At 45.6% G+C, this 21,657-nt stretch overlaps 1 protein-coding gene across 2 annotated transcripts in view; it reads right to left on the reverse strand.

Moving 5' to 3' along the window:
• The window catches only part of Klhl29 (kelch like family member 29), a 303,934-nt gene that overhangs the window by 242,710 nt on the left and 39,567 nt on the right, over window positions 1-21,657 (reverse strand). Inside the window, exon 1 of one of the 2 annotated variants that reach the window (XM_029540694.1) lies at window positions 9,616-9,766. The exons of the other annotated variant lie outside the window; for it this stretch is intronic. The gene's annotated coding sequence lies outside the window, so the exon portion shown is untranslated. Of the gene's footprint in view, window positions 1-9,615; window positions 9,767-21,657 lie in introns of those variants that run through there. 2 annotated transcript variants of the gene reach the window in all.

Here is a 21,657-nt window from a genome sequence, read left to right on the forward strand (position 1 = left end):
TAGCAGGGGCAGACTCCAACTTCTTAACACTCATAAGCTGTCAAAGAGCCCCAATAGCGGTGGCAAAGCTGCATGTGGCGGAAGCCTGGAGTGTGGCAGGAACGGAAAATGCTACTTGAGCACAAATCGCCAAAAACCTGCCCAACTGGCAGAGGAATGTTTCCGTTCCTCACTCGTGGGTGCTAGACGCATATCACACAGCTTTACTAGGGGGAGTCTCAGAATTAGTTCTCAGATGTTAGGATCCATAGGAGAGAAAAGGAGTCCTCTCTGAACAAAGGCTGGTACCCTGCTCCAAGAACCACTGAATGAATGCTTCCACTTGCTTCTTCCCACAACATCCACACAGCTCCATGGGCATTCTGCCTGTGGGACCTGGATGGCTTCTGTAGAAATGGCTCCTGATTAGTCTATGGCTGGTTCTGTCCTACTGGGCCAAGGGCCCTGGGGTCTTCTCTGTCTTGGCTTCTCCAGCTATGAAGAAGGGAGGAAACTGGCCCCTGTTACTACACAGGAAACTGCTAAGAAGGGGTCTCTTCTAAGATGTGCACACTGGCTTCAAGAGTTTGCTAGGACTGCCATACCAAAGTACCCCAGGCTTGGTAGTTTAAACAACAGAAATAGTTTTCCTTGTAGTTGTCGAGACCAAGATGAGCATCAGGCAGTTGGCTCTCTCCGGGAGTGCCCCCTCCACGGTTTGCAGGCAGTTACTGTCTCCTTGCAAGTTCACTTAGTCTTCTGTCTGGTGTCCCTCTGGGTCTTCTTTCCATAATGTCACTAGTAAGGTGGGTTGGAATGCTCCCATATGACTTATCTAATCTTCCTCACATAGACTGTGACTGTATTTGGACAGGAGGCCTTTGGAGAGTATGAGTCTGGGGGAGAGGACACATCTTGTAACCACTGAAGTCAGAAGAAACTGGGCATGGTTGCCCATGTGCTGACATCACTAAAGGGCTTGGGGACTCATTGTACAACAGCAAACCTCTGCGTGCCCTCAGGAAGCTCTTCAGCATCAACCTGAACTAACTTCAAGCTTCGAATATCTTAAATTGGTGCATTTCCATTCCTAGGTTTGTTTTGTTTTTTCAACACAGGCCTTTGTGCATACCAGACGAATCAAGGTTGATGACAGCACTCATTATGTTAACTCTAACTGTAACCAGCAACCAATCCAATTGAGCAAAATCATGGTTTTCAAATTGGTTAAGTTTGAAAAAACATTAGACTCAAAATGAAACTGTTACAATGCATAACATTTGTTTTTTTTTTTTTTTAAAAAAACAAAAACAAAAAACCAAGAAAATAAAAAATGAAAAAAACAAACAAAAAACAAACAACAACAACAATAAAACACCAGGGGCTAGAGAGACGCCTCAGTAGTTAAGGACATTTTCTGCTGTTGCAGAGGATTATAGTTTATTTTCCAAGACCTGCTTTGAGCAGCTCCCTACTGCCTGGAACTCCATCTCCTGGGTACGACAGACCCTCTTCAGGGCTATAGAAGTACTTGCACTCATGTCTACACACACACACACACACACACACACACACACACACACACACACGAGTGCGCGTGCACACGCATGCATACACACATGCACATGCACACATACACATATACTCACACACACAGACACATGCACACATACATGCATACACATACAGATATAAACACACAAAAATAAAAGTAAATTAACATTAAAAATATATTCTCAGTTTAAGTTTCTTTAAACAGAGCTTTAAATCAGTCCAGGAAGTCATGGGCCAAGTGGTCCAATTTCGTAAGTGAACTACAGCTAATTGTATATATACTGTCACTACTGTTTCTATAAGGGACTGATGTCACCAGCTGAAGCTGGAGTCAGGTTTGAGAAGAACAGTCATTTAAGGAGTAAAGGGTAGTCTTTAATTCACTACTGATATAGTGTTAAAGGCTTCAGACTCATTGTACAATGGTTTCATACAAGAGAAGTAAATATGTCCCCTACCCCAGCTGCTATTGCTATACATTGTCAAATTTGATACAAAGCTCCCCACTCCCTTTAATCAAGAGGCAGTTGGGTGCCACATGCCAGGGGTGGGTGGTGTGGTTGTTTGATCTGCATACAATGTGGCACAGGTCAGACAAGCTAGAAGCACCAAGAAATATCTGTTGTTTTTTTTTGTTGTTGTTTTTAAATTACCATAAAAGAGATCTGGGTTAGGGAGGGGTTAGAAGAAAATCGCAAGAACAGAGAAACGGCAAAAATGACAGAGAACCTAGGAGAGGGGCCTTTTGGCAGGCACGGAGACTGTAAACGAAATAACAGAATCATTATTCTGTTTTCTGATATGATTATAGGAAGAATCAGAAAGCGCTGACTAAATAACTGCTTTAAAATGTATAATCTGCATCTTTTTAAAAAATAAAACCAGGATTTTGTAAAGAACATATATCAAGGTTCCACAAAACATCAAGACTATACATTTTCTAGACAAACTTAAATGGAGTCTGCCTGGAGGTTTAAGTAAAATCCATTCTACTAAGCATAAAAATAGGATTTTTTTTTTAAAGACAATTACTATATGAAATAAAGAATGAACATACCGGCTTAATCTTTTCCTAAGCTCATCCTACAGCCTAATCCACTGAGTCCTGTTACTGTGGGGATATGGTGGCGGGGGGGGGGAGGAGGGAAGCGGATCTGGGGGCTAATAAGAAATGCAGCATCCAGACCTTACAGGGTCTGACACAATGTCAAGGAACCTGGGATCCATCTTTGGGCAAAGGGGACAGAAGTCTCAAAAGGAGAGCTGACTCAATCACATCTGTATTTCCAAAGATGACTCACAGGTTAAAAGGCCCTAACGAAACAGGAGCTATCCTGGAACAAATACGGAGCAATTAAGTGTGGACCGGACACTTTAAAAGTAGGCCTGTGCTATAACTCACTCTTTCTGTGGGCATCAGCCATTAAGGAACAGGCGTAGCGAGTATAGAGCTCACTAACCTGGGTCCCAACACTGTCAAATCCTCCCCAAACAGCTTCCTTTTGAAAGACTAATGGTAACTAGAGTGACAGGCGCTAGGGCTTCTTAGTCGTAAGTTACCAGTGGGCCTCGATTTTTCTCCTCATAGGAAAGAAAAACAAAACACCTCAAAATACTTGTTCTTCTTATTTTATGGTCTTTTTTAAAAAATATTCATATAGGCTGACTTTCTCAAGCCACCACCTATGACAGAAAACATGCTGGCCATATATTTTCTCTAGCTTAATTGAAACAGCGTCTTTGCATATCAGGCATGCTGGATTTCATCTGTCAGAGTGTTCAGAGAGGCAGGGCCTATGAAGGCACTGTGGAGGAAGGCTCCCCACTCCAGGCAAGGATGGCTCTGCCCCAGTCGGCAGGGACCTTCTTCCTCACGTTCTAAGAGTAAATTCCCACTACAGGAACCATAGCACCAGCAATGCCTAGAAACTGCAGAGTTCTTGCTCCCTGGCCCCAAAATATACGGACAGGTTTTCTGTCACATCACACGGGTGTCAGAAACCACAGAAACACTGCGTTGATTGCAGCTGAATTTCCTTGGGATTATGTCAACTAGCCAATAATGTGGGGTCCACAGGCATTTGTCAGACAGTTTCCAGAGACAACATCTATATCCACAAGTCAATAAAAGTACAGTATAGGCATAAACATTTAAAAAATCTACTTGTTTCTGACAAAATGCACACTCCTATAAAAGGACATAACACAGTTCTTGGTCTGTACAAGTTTACAATCAATCTCTCAGGGGAGACCAAGCCAGAGAAAAGACATTTAAAAATGCACAAAGAAACCACAGCTTCAGTGTAAACTGAGTGCTTGGCTCAGAAGCCCTGAGCTAGCTCTCCAGGTCTCAGTTCTGAGTACTCCAGCAGACTCCACTGATTGTCACAATGCTCTGCTGGGCTACACACGGGAAGGATGCTCACACACGAGGCCAGTGAGTGTGTTGCGTTGAAGGGTGTATTTCCCTTTCTTCTATCTTCTGACTTTCCTAAATGTATTGGTGTCACTTTTATAATTGATGTTAATGGTCAGCACATCACTGTAGGTCACCAGCCACTGTGAGACGCCGCCAAGGGGAAGTGCGGTGTGACAAAGGCTCTTTTCAGCAGGGCTGTGGTCACACTTGTTCTTCTCACAACCTCAGCCTTGAGGACACGGTCAGTGGTCGGCAGCCTGAATGGACTCAGGTCCATTTCCAGCCAATGTTCTCACAACTATTTCAGGATCAGCTGTGATTTTTCCCTACTTTCCACCCACCAGCAGCCTGCAGAACAACAGACAGGTTTTCCAAGACGAAGACACCCTCTCTACTCTTCCTACAGACACAACACAGGAAGGATGACAGAATAGACTAGAGCCGACCCCAAACCTCTCCCCTCATCCTAGGGGCCACAAATAGGGGCATGAGTTGCCATCAGGCAAGTTCCACAGGCCAGAGCAAAGAAGCAGGGACTTTTATTGGGATCATGGGATTTTTTTCCCCATGTTTTCAACAGCAGAATCCCCGTGTCAAAGAGGGTGCAGGAGACTGGCCTGGGGGAAGAGGTATGTGTGCAGAAGGTTCTAACCAAGTGAGAGTTTGCAAGGTATGCACAAGGCTCCTTTGTGTCTAGGGTGTAGTGTGGTCCATATGGGAAAATATGTAAACTGCTGGAAATGTTTGCTTGGAAAGATGAAAACACACACACACACACACACACACACACACAGAGAGAGAGAGAGAGAGAGAGAGAGAGAGAGAGAGAGAGAGAGAGAGAGAGAAAGCTGCCATCAGAAAAACAGTGAGCATCACTTCCTAGGCCATGTTCCAGGCACAGCCTGAAGCTCCAGGAGCCCTGTTGGAATGAGCATCGGAACTCATCCTGTATTATGATGAAAAAAAGGCACAGCAAAGATAAAAGTCATTTGCTTAAAACCACATAACCAATTGGTTGTGAAGCCAGGATTCATAGCACAGTATTAAAAAAAAAAGTATTACTCAGGAGCAGGGAGACAGGTTAGCAAAGAGCTTGCCACACAAGCAGGAGGGCTGGGGTGTATGGCCCCAGCACCCACATAAATGCTGAGCAGGCAGGACAGCCAGTCTGTAATCCAATCAGCTGGGAGAAAAAGACTGAAGATGCCTGGAGCGAGCTGGTCAAGGAGAACCTCTTGAGTTCCTGGTTTAAGCATGAGGCTATGTCTTATTATAAAAGGTGGCGAATGATCAAGGAAGTTACCTGGTATCAACCTCTGGTGTGCACATGCTCTCTCTCTCTCTCTCTCTCTCTCTCTCTCTCTCTCTCTCTCTCTCTCTCTCCTCTCACACACACACACACACACACACACACACACACACACACAGACCTCTGCACACATGTATACCCATGTACTTTCAAACATGCATGTATANACACACACACACACACACACAGACCTCTGCACACATGTATACCCATGTACTTTCAAACATGCATGTATACCATGCATGTATACCACATATACATGCTAATAAAATTTTAAAATGTTACCTAGTTTATGGTACACGAAAGAACACAGTCAACAAAAGATCCCATGCTATATGATTCCTTACACACCAGTGATCCACAATAGGGAAATCACAGAGATGGAAGTAGATTAGTGGTTGCCAGGGAAATGGGGGGGTGGGATAACCTGTAATGGGGACGAGGTTGCTTTTTAAGGAGATGAAAATATTCTGAGGCTGGCTGCCATGTCTGTGATGTCTCATACATATCTGCAAACTTCAGTTGTAAACTTCAAGTGGGTAAGTTGTATAGAGTGCAAACTGCATCTCAGTGAAACAGTCATGGTCATTGTCGTCGTCGTCATCATCGTCATCATCAATCATTTTACTTAAAAAGGAATCCAAGGTGACAGCCATGTGGGGGCCAGGGTAAACAACTTTACTTCAAGAGAAATGGCTGCAAAAGAAAAGCCAGAGAAATGCCTGCTTTCCTTAAATGTCTTTAGATTCTTTCAGTACCAAAGCTGTTACCTGCCTCTCCCCCCAGTTCTGGGGACTCCAGGCTCCATGCTCTTCAGAGGATAAAGTTTCATGCAGGTCATGGTCCCCTGCTCTTAGGGGACAGCTAGTAATTACATATGAACTAAGGAAACATCAGATGGGCAAGCCGATGTCTAAGCTACAGAAAAACAATCCTGACCCCTCACAGGATCCCGAGAGGCTGGGGCAAGCGCTCTGTGATTGGCAGCAGCAAGTCTTGCCCAGCTGGACTGAGTCAACCCTGGAAATCTGGGGAGTGTCATGTTCTGTCTCACAGAGAGGCAGACGAAAGCTGCCAAGCAAGGCCAGCGTTGGGGTTGTGATGAACTCGCTTCATGTTCTCCTGATTGTGTTCTGAATTGTAGAATTGTTTTCCCTGGTATTTGTCACACTGAGGACATGGGCCTTTTAATTGGCAATCGAGTGTGTCACTTGCAATGTCAAACTGCTGAGGAGCAGCTCTGTTAAGCAGAGGCCCCGCCAGTTAATGGCTGTGTCCCTGAGTTGAGGGGGGTTGGGGAAGCCTTGGCTTGAACGCAGCTCAGAACCAGAAGGAACAGGCCTATATGGAACCTTGCTGGGTAGCCCCTGGGTGCTGAGTCTGTAGTGGATTTTACCTGTGTGTGTCCAGAGCACATGACCTTTCAAGCCTTCTAAGGTGCTCAGTTGAATATTGTGCCTTAAAGTCCCCTAACAAAGCCAATGCTTACACTAATGGTTCTATGGCACGAGCCCCTTTACCCTGTGAGTCTGTAGGCTCTTTCTCCCTTGACCTTGAGTATATCCATCTAATTTGCCTTGGGAGAAATGTATGTAATCTTTTACTTCCTTTTCTGTCTCTTGGGCCAGGACTGTGGAGAATCTAGCTAACCCAGTACACGATCTGCTCAACTTGCTCCAAGTATCTGAGAGACCCCAGACAGGAAAATCAAGACTACCTAATCACCTATAGCTAGCCACATGTGCATGAATGAAACCAGACAAGGACAAAGGCCTGCCTAATCCACAGAGGGAAGAAAGAAATCTACGTTTGTTGTTTAAATCAGTGAGTTTAGGGACACTTATTACGCAGCACCATTATATCAGTAAGTAACTGATACACTTGGCCAATTGACGTTAGGTGGAAAGCATCAATGCCGGCACTACCCAGGATTCTGAGGCTAGCTCCAGACTCACAGAGAGATAGCATATAAGGACCAACTGCAGACCTGCTGAAGGAGGAAAATGGAAAAAATACATATCATCGTCACCCTGCAGTCCTGAGCATTTGAGATGGGAGAGGCAGAGCAGATTGCCAAGCTCAGACCCTGGCTTCAAATCCTGGTACAACACTGTTTGAAGAACTGTGGCTGGGGGTGAGATGTACCTAAGGTGTAACTCTGCATTCAGACTCACTCAATGTCTATTACATTGTCTGTCTAGTGTGTCTTCCTGCGTTTCAGAGTTGAGAATGCAACAGCGGCTTACTCCCTTGTACTGCAAGGCTCTAGATGTGATCTTAGATCTACCTAGCAGACGCTTGTAAGCACATCTGAGAGTCTATGAGCATGAGGGGAACCACAGGGCTGCAGGTTTTTCAGTTCTCTGGCGAGCAAAGGCAAGGAGACCAGCTGCTAGTTTTAGGGGTATGTTGAAAAGCACCAGAGACCCCGAATAAGTGATATAAATATGCAGACAAATGTAGCAACCCCTCCGGGGTCCTAGATGGTGGCTGAGGTGAATGTCCCTCAAGCTGATAGTTCCCATGGTGCAATTTTGACTCCTAACATTCCCCGGGTGGAAGCAGAGCATTCCTGTGGTCTAGTTCTGCAGTGTCATCTGGTCACTAGGGAAATTCCCAGGTCCTTCATTATCTCTGTCTATGTCACCACCCAGGAGTTTCCGGTTCCTGGTGAACTGTAATGGATTCCCTCCCCCCTCCCCCACACACCTCTGGTTCCTTATCTGTAAAGGAACGCAGAGGTCAACTGCCTCAAAGAACTGTTGCCCAAAGATCTGATTAGGTTATCAATATAAAATAATTGCAGCAGGGCCTGACATACAGAAAAATCTTCAAGAGCTTACTGTTCAGATTTGTAAATCTAGAGAACAGCGGGTGTCAGTGCACTTGGAGATTAAAAAGAATTCTCAGGACAGAAGAACATTCGCTCTGAGTTTCAGACCCTTTTCCCAGGCTTCACGGGAAGTGAAGTCCTCCTATGCTAATAAGGCCTGAATATTTTCAGTCTTAGACATTACATTCTTGGAGCCATCTTGACGGTCTCATTAGGTCAGCTGACAGGTATCTTGAAGCTCTGGCTCTCTCCAGAACCACAATCCATTATTCTAGAGCTTGTGACCAGATTTGTCTTGGAAGTCAGATGATGAATGCTGTTTGGCAGCCTAGCACCACAGCAAAGACCGAGGCAATGGTCTCCACTGCAGTAAACACTTGCCTGTGGCAGTCTGGGTCACGTTTCCTGCTTCCAGAGTTTATTCTATTCCAGAGCTCTGTGAAATAGGCCCTTTAGATAAGGACCAAGTACATGGTAGTGTAAGTTCTGAGATGGAGAGAGGCACAGTCATTTGTGAAGGATCTCATCTCAGCTCCAAACAATGCTGTTGTCGGTGTTGGGGCCATGTTCCGGCTGATTTAGGGGAGGGTTGCCCTCCTATAGCCACAAGTATATTTGCTCAAATGCAACAGTCCCCAAAGGGCTGAAAGACTGCAACAAAGGGAACATAAAGGGCAAAGGCAAGCAATGAGCTCTCCTGAAGCCCTCGCACAGGTCTGGAGGGCTGGTAGGTCATCACAATGTCCTGCGGAGAGGAAGGCACATCCTACACAAACCCTGGAGGCGAGAGAGTGTGTGGTGAAGGCCCGGCAGAGAGACTGTCTGATCCCAGGGAAGGTACAGTTCTCACGCAAATACACATGCATGGTAACAGAGATGAGCCAAGATGCAGATGTGTTCAACATAATCAAAGCCAATGTCCAAGCTGGCCGGTCACTAAAGTCCCCATTTGTTCCTGTGTAGACTTTAAACATTCTGTGGCACCTATTCCCACCCGTGTAAAACATTAGGATTTAAAGGGCGAAATCCACTTGATCTAAAACAAAGGTATTTTTTTCTGCATGAACTAAACTTGTCCAGCAGTAGTTGCTTTGAAGAGTCCGGTAAATCTAGCCTGAAACCACAGACAGTGCCTTGTTCAAATATTTCAGCGTCACGAAGCCACCAGTCTTGTGTGATTCCCTTGCTTCCTCACCTCCTCCCACAAGAATGCATTCCTGTACTCCAAAACAGCTTGCAAAGATGTATATAAATAAGAAACGGGAGAGTAATGTAAGGAAATCAGGATAAATATAGAAGAAATAAGATAAAACCAGGAGCAGGGGGATGATCTAATGGATTCTCAGCACTCTTGGGTTTCACAGGGTTTTTTTCTTAGCACATCTCTCAATATAGAACCCTGACCCTGTCACTACACTATTGCTCATCAAAAGCAATTCCACGGGGAGCCAGAGAGTGTAGACTAGCTCATGGTACCCAGAGAGCCCAGCATGCTTCAGGAAGAGCTCTGAGAGCATCTACCTCTGAGGAAAGGATTTGCCAGATGTCCCCAGGCTCCTTCTGAAGATACTGCTGCCTTTGATGAATCTGTTGGTAGGTGTGGATGGCAGAGTCTGGGATGATGTCAATTACAGGTTTAATAGTATAGACCACGGCGACTCCACAATACAGGCTAAATGATCCATTATGGGCTTGCACCATCTGGAGCTGGGCTGGTTCTGGCTGTGGGGAGTACTTTCCCTGTACCTATAGATAAACCAAAGCAATCTTAAGAATTCTCAGGTCTGATGGGTTAGGGGACAGAACAGGAAGTTGACCAACACATAGAAATTTGGTATCTAAATTTTCCTGTGTGAAAGGTGTAGGAGGTTGAGTGGTCTTTTAAAATAGCATCAAATCCAATACAACTATCATGGCGCTCATCAGAAAAATCTTCAGATGTAGACAATGAAATTATGTATTAGGTGGCACACAGAAGTGAGAAAAAAAACCTTGAAACTACGATTTGCTAGGCAAGATTGATAAATTTGTTTACAAGACTGATTAAAAACTATCTACTCAAAAGTAAAATAAAATGAATGCACAGCAAAGAGAAGACTTTAAAGTCAAAAACAAAGCCAAACTAAGAAAATCTTTTGCAATTTATGACAGAAACAAGAGTTTAATGTCACTAATATTAGAAAAGGCTCTTACAATGGAAAATAGAAAAGGCTAAAGCATAACACAAAGATAAATAAAAGATGTGTATCATTTCCTGGAAGAGGGAAGAAATGCCCTTCGGTATTTAAGACAAACTATACAACTTTTCTGGTAACAGAATGAACATAAAACTAAATTGAAATATTATTTCTCACTTATCATATTAACTAAGAACCAAAATGCTGAAAATCATTTTGCCCGTGGACACACAGACATGCCCACAAATTCTCAAGAATGGGAAATTACCAAACCCTGTTACCCCTGGATGGAGAACTGAGTCACATCAAACAAAAACAAACAAAACAAAACCCTTGCCAATTTTCATCTTTTCAATCATCATTTGCACCCGAAGATACACCTTCATGGGTGCAGATATGGTATGGCTCTTGAGATGATACACTGCAACACTGTCTGTCAAATAAAAGATAAGAAATCACCCAGGAGCCAACTGACAGAGGGCTGGCTGAATCCACTCACGTCCACCCACCCAGTGAACCATTATACACAGAAGAGAAAGAAGAGAGCCCTCATGGCGCCTGAGGGACGATTTCCAAGCTGTCCTGAAAAGCAGCCAGTGTGCAGTGAGGAAGGCACACAGGGTATGCTTGTCCTGTCTGAGAGAAAGGAGGACTAGAATGGACATGAAGCATGTTTATTTTATAAGAAGACAAAGACCAAACAAAAGGGAGCAAAACACACACACGTAGGGGAGGGGTTAAAAAGACAGGTGGATGCTGGTTCTTATGAAGTCATTCTATTTCTGAAGTCACTAGGTCATGAAAGTATTTTACATTGTCCAAAAGAACTAAATTCATAGATCACACACACACACACACACACACACACACACACACACACACACACTCACACACACACACAACCTCAGGCTGAAGCCATGGCTCAGCAGTGGCTCACAACAGCCTGAAACTCCTGCTCCAGGAGGTCACACACCCTTCTACTGCACTAACGTGCATATTCCCACAGACAGATACGCACGCATACACACAACTGAAAAATAACCTTCAAAAGGACTCGTTAATCAGATTGGTAACATGAATGCACAAAGAAATGAATAAAGGCATGAGGTCAAGCCCAGTGTTCTGGGTCTGTAGTGACATATGTCCTAAAGACACACAATCACAAATCACACTGAAAATAATTTCACTTGGTCATTTTATTGTTGGTAATAATATTTGAGTTATCGGTTTCAAACTATTTTATGTGACAATCTTCATATAAACATATTCATATATGAGAATCAAAATTCAAGTTGGAGAAGATATGATACAAAAATATTTAAAAGATGAAATTTTTTGAGGAAACGGTGTGTTAAATTTGGTCTGAGACATGGTTGACCATAAAAATGTGTTTCTTAGCTTTATCTATTAAGGGGTCTCAGCTCTCTAAGGAGGGTTAGATCTCGATTTTAAGTTCCTTGTTATCAAGAAAACAAAATATCTCAGAAAAAAGGACTAATTCGAGGTTTGAAAGAGTGGAAATATAAAGTCTTTGTAAAACTAGGCAAGGGCTCAAGAATATCAAATTTCAGCAAGTAAATGTAGAAAGAATAACAATTTAAACAAACTACCACCAGGCTGGTGGTGGCACACACCTTTAGTCCCAGAACTTGGGAAGCAGATGCAGGAGGATCTTTGTGGGTTCCAGGCCAGCCTGGTGTGCAGAGTGAGTTCCAGGCCAGCCTGGTGTGCAGAGTGAGTTCCAGGCCAGCCTGGTGTGCAGAGTGAGTTCCAGGCCAGCCTGGTGTGCAGAGGAGTGAGTTCCAGGCCAGCCTGGTGTGCAGAGTGAGTTCCAGGCCAGCCTGGTGTGTAGAGGAGTGAGTTCCAGGCCAGCCTGGTGTGCAGAGTGAGTTCCAGGCCAGCCTGGTGTGCAGAATGAGTTCCAGGCCAGCCTGGTGTGCAGAGGAGTAAGTTCCAGGCCAGCCTGGTGTGCAGAGGAGTGAGTTCCAGGCTAGCCTGGGCTACACAGAGAAACCCTATCTGGAAAAATGAAAGCCAAAAAAAAAAATCATCATTTATCCAATTCAGGTTATCAAAGAGAACAACAGCGATCTAGAGGAAAGAGGCCAAAAAATGGCCTATTTGCCCATATCAAACTATAGCCTCCGAGTTCTCTGTTAGTCTCAGAGGGGAATAAAAGTTCTCTTCTCATGACCTCATGATCCCCCACTTTAACCCAGGGATGAGATCACTTCACCTGAAGGCTAACATGTGATGTGGAGCCTTTAAGTGTGATGTCACACTCAGCATCTTACACACAAACTTCATGCACACCCTCATTCTGTGTAGCCTTTAAACACAACTTCCAACTTACAGGGAATGCGGCAATGGAGGACCTGTCAGATGAAGAGAATAACTGGGCAAATGTAGGGTAAGGGGTAGATGGACCGACAGCCTAGGGAAGTCAGTGCCATGCAGGGAGAAAGCAACGTAGTGGGATGCTTTAGAGCAGGAATCAGCTAACAGGTCAGTGCTGTAGATGAACAAACACACACTGAACCAACGGAGTTTGGGTTCATAGGGAAGTGTGAGTCGAGACCTATGTGAAATGAATTATTAATGTTCTTAGCTGTTATGGAGCAGGATGCTGACAGAGTGGGCCATCTCTATGGTTATGTGGCACGCTAAAGAACTTAAGAGGCTGGCACTTGGAACAGTCCAGCAGTCCACACACACAGAGTGAGCCAGGCTTCCTTCATTAACATGTGTGTGCATGCACATAGAAATTAGGCCAATATGGCAAATATTAGCAGCTACTGAATCCAGGCAGCTGCTGTCTGGCACTTTGTCATATCTTTTTTTTTTTTTTCTTTAAGTGCAATCTTGGGATCACACACCAGGCAAACATTCCATCCTGAGCTCTGTCATTAGCCTTGTGGTATTCTTAAGGTTTTCTTAATATTTCAAAATTTTTCCTTGAGGCAGAGGTTACTCTGTAACCCAGGCTGGCCTGGAACTGTTGAGCCTCCGGCCTCTGCCTCCTGAGAAATGGACCTGTAAGTATGAACCATACCTAGTTAAACTGCTTTTTTTCCTAATAAAAACTTAGGAAAAGCATCAGGTGAGTTGGTGCATACCCATGATTTCAGCACTTGGGAGGCTGGGGCAGAATTTTTTTTAAAGCCAGCCTTGGTTACATAGTAAGCCCCTATCTCAGGTTTTAAAGAATGGAAGACAACTCTTAGAATGGTCCTGGTCTAAGGGCTAAAAATGGTGTGACATTTCACAGGTTGGGACAAATGCTAGCTTGAAATTAGTACAGAGAGTAGGTCATTACTTACCTACTAGAAAAATTCCTCCAAGAAACCCATAAAATATGTCCATTTGTGGAAAATTACTTTTTGAAGATGATATTCTGATTTGGGTAGAAATTGTGACTTTGGTGACCTCCAAAGAAAACAAGCCCCCCCCCCCAGCCCCCATAGCTCGGCAGCGTCTATGGACTGAACGTGGGGCTGGTCACGTGTATGAGTTTCTTCTTGCTTCTGTAATGAATTGTCACAAACTCAGTGGCGTTCCACATTATGAAGTTATTACCTTATGCTTTTGGAAGTGGGAATTTTGAAGTGAATCCTCTGAAGATAAACTCAAAATACCAGAAGTGATGTCCCTTTTCGGAGTCCCCTGGAGGGGACACACATTTCTGGCCATTTTATCCTTGAAAAGCTGTCTGCCTTCTTCTCCCTTCTTCCATCTTCAAAACCAATGCTACTACTACTACAGTGCATCTTTCTCTCCTGACTCTGACTTACAAGGGCCTGTGTAATAACATCAGCCTCTCCAAGCAACCGAAGCTCACGTTTCCATCTCAAGCCTCTATTGGATGAAAACGGCACTAATTCCCACTCTCTAAAGGTGCCACAGTCAGGATTAGGGTGCAGATATCTTTGGGATCCACCGTGCTCGGACAGATGACTGTGACGGTCAGTAAGATACGAGCAGAGGCCTGCTAACTAATCACACTTCCTCTCCAATGGCTTCCCTTTAGGATCCTCTTTTAGAGCCCAGCTGTCATGCAGTGAAGAATCCAAATCAGGCAGTGCTGGGGCCACATGATGATAACAGGACTGGGGGCAATAGGCCCTGTTGTGTACCCAGCATGTGTACAGGATGTGATGGGAGCAAGCATGCCACCTTGGAAAGGCACCTTCGCTTCCTGGTCTCGTCAGTGCAGATGGCTGTGCTGCTGAGCCCTTCCCAGATACTAAGGAAATAAAAGACTGTTGTTCTCTTACACTACTATATTTTGAGGTAGATTTTAAAAAAATGATAACATCCAAATTGAGATGGTTGTTTGCTTTGAACCTGTGGAACACTGGAGAACACGGACTAAGCATTGCAGTAACGTAGGCTTTGCATTACTGCCATCAGCCCCTGATTATGATAATAATTACAAAGGAGAGCCCGTTACCTATCAAACCCTTTCAGGGTTTGTGAAAACAAACTTAGACTACCCATTAGAAGACAATGTCTTTCTTCCTCTCACTTTAGCAAGAGGGAGGCCTCCAAGTCTTCCAAAAGGGGGATAAAATCAACGATGATTATATTAAAATGTCGGAGGGCTGGAATACCGCAGGAAGTCACAAGCTCTTAAGTCAGGAAGCATGCCTCTATCTCCCTGCCACGAAATGCAGTTCTGTGAGATAGATGACTTCTCCCAGGTCACTGGGATGAGCACGGTTGTTGATTCCACCCAGGGCTATCGTTATAGGTGTGACTCAGATCTCAGATGTTAGCTTAGCGTGCTGGTTACCTTAGATTCTGCCATGAAGCCGCTGGCTTAGCTAACCCATAGCCCAGGGATTGATTTCCAGGGTCTTGATCTTACCATGAGCTTTTGCTATGCCACTGGGAGGAAACCAGTTCTTTCCTGTGCTGGGAGAACGTGTTTGTGCTTTCATTATTCTTGGAAAATATGCTTAAAATCATTCATCCTCCATTCCCTTCCTTCTGGGTCGACAATGCTTCTAGCAGCTGCCGGGAGATAAATGAATGGACAGAGCTTCAAGTCAGGAAAGCAACACCAGAGTCCAAATCGTCTTTTTAATTTATAGCTCAGGGCATGAAAACGTTGACCTAGCAAGACACGGGCTTCGAGGGTGCCCCGATGGCAAACAGAGGAATCATTCTCATTTCTCCATGGCCGCAGAAGACCGGCAGCATTTTCCCTCTGAACCATTTTCAAGTCTCCATGTAACTAACTTGACCTAGGCCCACAGCGTTGCCCAGCCGTCTCCTCTTGCTTCGAATGAACGCCCGTGGCTTTGTACCGCTCACTTTAAGAGCTGCCTGGCAGATCTGCACCTGGGACCCCTCTCCAGGCTGCCTGAACCCACAGACAGGGAGGGAGTCAGAATCTCCTGGGTCCTGAAGCCCAGCCTCCCACAAGGTGTCTCAGGCTACTGCCCCGCTATCAACACAGCACTTAAGGGAGGGGGAAAACATGCATAGACCCGGCTCTGAAATGCCAACTTTCAAGGGACTCATGGTAGATTCCTTAGAAGCAAAAAATAAAATAAAAAGTCTACAGATGTTACTGAGCTTGGACAGTGTACTCAGTTCTAGGCATAGTGGGTAACGCCAAAGAAGTGCAGAAACTGCCTCATATCCTCAGTGCCCAGTCTTCCTAAATAGAGCCCTGGTAGTGGAAATACTGGTAAGAAACTCCCCAGCTAGTGAAGGGAATAAACACCGCAACAGCTATGGGCTGTGTTTTAAGAAAAGGTGCCGATTTGAAGAGCTTGGGGCAGAAGATTAGAAATAGCAGGAGGATGAATCGTGAAAAGAAATGACACCTGACAGCGGAGGAAGTCGGAGCTGGGAGGCAAGCAATAGTTTTGTTGTCTTAAATAGAAGCCACTGACCCAGCCAAGTACAACAGCCTGGGGCCAGTAAGTATGGGGCAAAGGGACCCAAACATCTTATAGGCCTTGAGGCAACTCAAGAAGGGCAGCGAGGACAGTTGTGACTATTCATAGCAATGTTCCATCATGCTGTGACCCTGGCATGTTCTATATCCATTGTTTAAAACAGGCAGGAGATAGTGTCTAGTTAGAAAACTTATCATCCAAAAAAAAAAAAAAAAAAAAAAAAAAAAAGTTCCTTTAAGTTTGGGCATGTGAGTGGGAAACTAGACTGATGGCCAACAGCTCATCTCCAAAGCTCAGGGTTTGAACTTAACTCCCCCTCCCCGTCACTTCTCCAGGCCTGGGAACTCTGTGTTACATTCACTCAGTCATGTCTGATGGACACTGTGGCCTCCAGTAGCCTTGTCCAGTCTAACTTGGCCTTTGTGTGACAGAATTATTTTCTACAGGTTTACCGGTAGTCCAGGGCTGGTGCATAGCCCCAAGGGACTCCCTGTATTCTGAAGGAGACCCACTTCAGAACAGCCTCCAGGTCATTTAAAACCTGGTTTTACTGGTTCATCCAATACTTCCTCCCCACCACAGAGTTTCTTGTTCAGTACAGGTAAGTGCTGATTCTGAAGGCCGTGTGTGTGTGTGTGTGTGTGTGTGTGTGTGTGTGTGTGTGTGTGTGTGTCTGTGTGTGTGTCTGTGTGTGTGTGTGTCTGTGTGTGTGTGTGTCTGCATGTCTGTGTGTGTCTGTGTGATGGTGGAGGAAAGGATGCATATGTCATGGTACCAGTCTAGAGGTCAAATGATAACCTTGTGTGTTGACCCTTGCCTTCTTCATCAGGGAGAGAGTCTCTGTTGTTGGTAGCTGTGTGTGCCAGGTTGGCTTATGAGCTTCTAGAGAAATCCCCCGTCTTTGCCTCCCATCACCCTGTAGAACACTGGGGTTACACATGTGTCACCATGTCTGGCTCTATGTGAGTCTGGAGGATCTGAAGGCAGGACCCCACACTTCCATAGCCAACACACTATTGGTTGAGCCATCTCCCCAGCTCAGAACTTTTGAGGTGTTCCCTCCCCCCCCCCAGGAAATTATCACCCACTCTTCACCCCTCCATCACACCCAGTCTTTCTCATACAGTCCTGAGTGTGCAGATCTGTGTTCCCATCAGTTTAGTGCCCCTGTGTGAGAGGAAGCGGTGCCCTCTCACTGCCAATGCCACTAGTCTCTTCAGCCAGGCCCAGTGGAGGCCTTGGCAGAAGGTAAGACAGCCACGGAGTCTAACTGCCCTTCCCCAGGCACAGCCTGACTCAACAGCACGATGCCAGGAAGGGCTGCTCCATTCACAGCTAGACTGATGGCCAACAGGCCTCAGGAGGAGGGGAACTTAATTCTAGCCAAGGATAAGCAAAGCTGGTCTTACCCCAATATGGAGAACCATTTATAGCATGTCAAAAAACCAGGCCCCCTGCAAAGACACTTCATCTGACCCAAATATTTGTCCTTCTGTACAAAATGTGTATAGAAAATCCCTGTAACTGGCTCACCAGAAATGTCCTGGGGGAAGAATCTTAATCTTCCCATTTCTTTCTTCCTGTCTAAAAGGCCCAAGCAGGAAGTTGGGAGAATATTAGTCATTAATCGACTCTGGAGGTTGCTGACCACCTGGGGATTTAATTAGGGTTACATTCCTTACTGGTATCCTAACCCCAGGGGAAGTCTGAGCAGGAACAAGCTCTGCTGTGTGGAGAAGCTGGGCTTTGCCACCCAGATCTGTTCTCGTTTGTTTTAAGAGTGGGTTGGGCTGTATAGCTCAGGCTAGTCTTGGATTTGTGATCCCCCTACTTCAACCTTTGGAGTGTCGACAGTAGAGACTTATATTAGCATCCTGGCTCAAACAGGGGGTCCTTTAAATGACCCCGAACACTTCCAAAGATCCACACATTCAGAGGGGAAGAGTGAGAATTGCATGCTGGGACTCTGTCCCCTTGCACGCAGTGCCCCCCTCTCAGCACATCTCTCCCACCAGCCGCCCTTCGAGATGACATTTTTCCCAGGCCCCTGTTCAGTGGGTGATGGGTCACCCAGACAGCACTGCCAGGTTGGGTTCGTGTCTGGGTCCTTTGTGGCTGCTGCCTACCCCACTCCCCAACTCGGGCAAAAAGAGTCAGAGAAAGAGCCCTCTCGCTCTGATGAAGGCTTCTGCTGAGTCTGAAGTTACCATATAGGCATTCTGATAACAGTGTAAAAGGATGAATTCCAGGGCTTTCTCTCTGCTGAGGAACTGCTCTGGGAAGCCTCATAGGGGCAGACATGTGAGGTGAGACCTTGAGATCCACAAACAGGCACTAGCCTGGGGTGGTAGGCCATTTCTACAACCACTGTGATAACTCAGGCCACAACTGTGGAAAACAATGGGCCAGTCCCATCCCCTCAGCCACTTTTACCATGTCTGAAACGACCCCCCCAAATCCTCTCCCATTTCTGCAGTACCCCCCCACCGTTGATTGTTCTTGGAGGAAAGGGTTAATCTGACCTACACTTCCAGATCACAGCTCAGCCTATCCTTGGGGGAAGCCGGGAACTCAAGGCAAGAACCTGGAGGCAGGAACTGAAGCAGAGACCGTGGAAGAATGGCTTGCTAGTTTGCCCCCCCCCCCCACTAAACCTGCTTCCTTACACAATGAGGACTGGCTGTTCAGAGGTAGCATTGCCCATAGTGGGCAGGGCCCTTCCATATTAACCGTTAATCAATACAAGGCCTCACAGACTAACCAAGGGGCTAATCTGATTGGGGCATTTTCTCAACTAAACTCCCCCTTCCTAGATGACTCTAGTTTCTGTCCTGGTGACAAAACATTAGCCAGCACACTGAGTGATGCTGACTTCAGTCAGCTGCATTCTCTGCTTAGGCTGAAGACCAAGGCCACCTCACCACCTCCTCTCACTCTCCACTCCCATGCTGTCTTCGTCCCTGGCCACACCAGCTTCCTTCCCTGCAGGTCTCAGCTCAAACATGTTCTTCAGTGAGGTTCCCTACATACCTTGTCTCCAGTAAACCCCTAACTCCTCCCCTAATGACCCCATCATGCCACCCTGTGGAGTTTTAGTGTGATCCATCACCATCTAAAATGAGCTTTAAAAGTGATATACTTCTTTTTAAGACCTGTGTCTCCTTTCCGGAAGCAAAAGGACAGAGCTCTTCTGTGCCCTACCGTATCCCCGGCATGTGCCACAGAGGCTGGCACGGAGCAGATGCTCAGTAAATATTTGCTTTCATAAATGAATAAATAAGTCCCACCATTTGAAAAAGAACCTGAGAAAGAACTTGAGGTAACTAGGCAAGGGCACATATGCCAGTATTGTTCCTGGGGGGAAGAAAAGATAATAATTTAAATAGCCAACAAAAGAGGGCTCGTGTCAATCAGGGCTTTGGCATGATTAATTATTGAATGCTATTTAGCATGGATGAGCTAGTTATTCAAGCACTGGTGTGGAAAGATGCCCAAGATATTATAACAAAAGCAGGTTAGAGTATGCAGAGGCATGATTCATTGACGGTTTAAAAAAAAAAAACCTCTAATATTAATAACGCGCACATACATATATGCACCAAAAACTTAAACGAGAGCAAGGAAAAGTCGAGACAGGATGCTCAGCCGTAGCTGTGTTTACTTCCAAGGCAGGTGGCATGATGTATTTCAATTGATTTCTTTTGTTCGTATTTTCTGATTTTTAAATAATGAATGCATAATGCTTTCATAATAAGGAAAAGCAAAAGTATAGCGGAAGGAAGAGGAATATGCCAGATTCACATCCCTCACTGAGGCGTAGGGGGAGGTGGGGCAGTGGAGGGGGACTGGACCCACAAAGAGCCTCTTAAGATAGTCGACCTCTGGATGGAACTGTTGGGAGTAACAAGTTGCTTCCTGTTTTGAGCTGACCCCAGAGAAAATATACTTGTTAGATAATAAGAACAGAAGCCCCACCCCCACCCCCAGGCATATTTCTTTCCATGGAGAGAGACCAGCTGTGGCTTCCTTCCATGTTATTCTCTGCAGTCCTTCTCCACCAGCTCTGAACACTGGGCTCCGCGCTTAGAGGAGGGATCCATTTGTCAGCACTGGGCACCTGGACTCTCAGCTCTAATCCTGGGAAGAGCTGATGGGGCCTTGGATTCATTGGATACCTCATAAACATCCAGAATGGGATCCTGAATGGATACCTCATAAACATCCAGAATGGGATCTTGCCTAAGCCCTCACCGGTGGCTCCGGGGACAGTTTCCAGTTCACATGCCAGGGAGGGGAGGAGAGCCGCTGCACTCGGACTATTTCAAATCTATCTATGTCCATTGGGTGTTGAGATATCTAGAAAGCCGTTTCGGCAGCCGGTGACAATCAACCGCAAGGACAAAGCCCAATTCTATGGTTCTCAAGAGTTGATTTAAAATGGACCATGCTCTATGGAATCTGGTATAATAACTTGTTTCTGCACTTCAGTTTCACCATTGATCAAGTAAGGCCGCTGGAGGTAAAGGTTTTGTGGTGTGGGCAGGCTGTTGCTCCAGGACCAGAGAATTACACTCTTGAAGACAATAAGCTATTTTCTCAAGGTGCTAAGTTAAACTATCGGCTGCCTCTGCACAGATATCAGGAGCTCAGCAAAAATTGCATCCCTGTGGGCTGGTCTGAGCAGGGTGGGCTTCCAGATGAGGTGACAGCTAAATGGTGTTAAGATGGCTGAGGATGGTGCCGAGCACTTTCAGCCAGATGGAGTTCCCAGAGACCCTCCTTTTCAAGATAGGTTTTAGTCCTGGATGATTTTCTAGGGCTCCAAGCTAAGGGCAGGTTTGTGACTCCCAAAGCTCCAAATTATCAATAAAGATAATTTTACAGAGCCTGAGCCACATCAGGTGGCTGCCAAAAGCAATGTCTGTGCTGCCAAATACCAGCATCAGGGATTCTTTTAGAACAAGCAGGGGTGGGGTGGGTGGGGGTGGGGTGGGGTATCAGGATATAGAACCAGTCTATACAAGGCAGCAGTGTGGGTGAGGCCAGGGTTTCTCCATGTGAGGTTTCCTTGCTAGCTGCATGGCAGACATTGCATAGACTATAAATCTAGTCTCAGACCCAGATCTACTGAATTAGAAACCCAGCAATAGCCGGGCAGTGGTGGCTCACACCTGTCATCCCAGCACTCGGGAGGCAGAGGCAGGAGGATCTCTCCGAGTTCAAAGCCAGCCTAGTAGTCTACAGAGTAGGTTCCAGGACAGCCAGGGGTACATAACCTGTCTCAAAAGAAAAAAAAAAAGCAAGCAATATGTGACTAACAAGCCTTCCAGGTGACCACTGGCACAACCTTAGTGGAAGGAAAGGGGGTTAATATAGTCATATGGCACAGGGGGTTCAAATCCAAGATGTAGCAGCTGGACATACCTGGGAACTCACCATGGAATTGCTTTTCTCGTCTATACCATGGGTGTCGTTAG

The sequence above is a fragment of the Mus pahari genome, chromosome 7 (genome assembly GCF_900095145.1).
Source record: "Mus pahari chromosome 7, PAHARI_EIJ_v1.1, whole genome shotgun sequence".
NCBI classification, from domain to species: domain Eukaryota; kingdom Metazoa; phylum Chordata; class Mammalia; order Rodentia; family Muridae; genus Mus; species Mus pahari.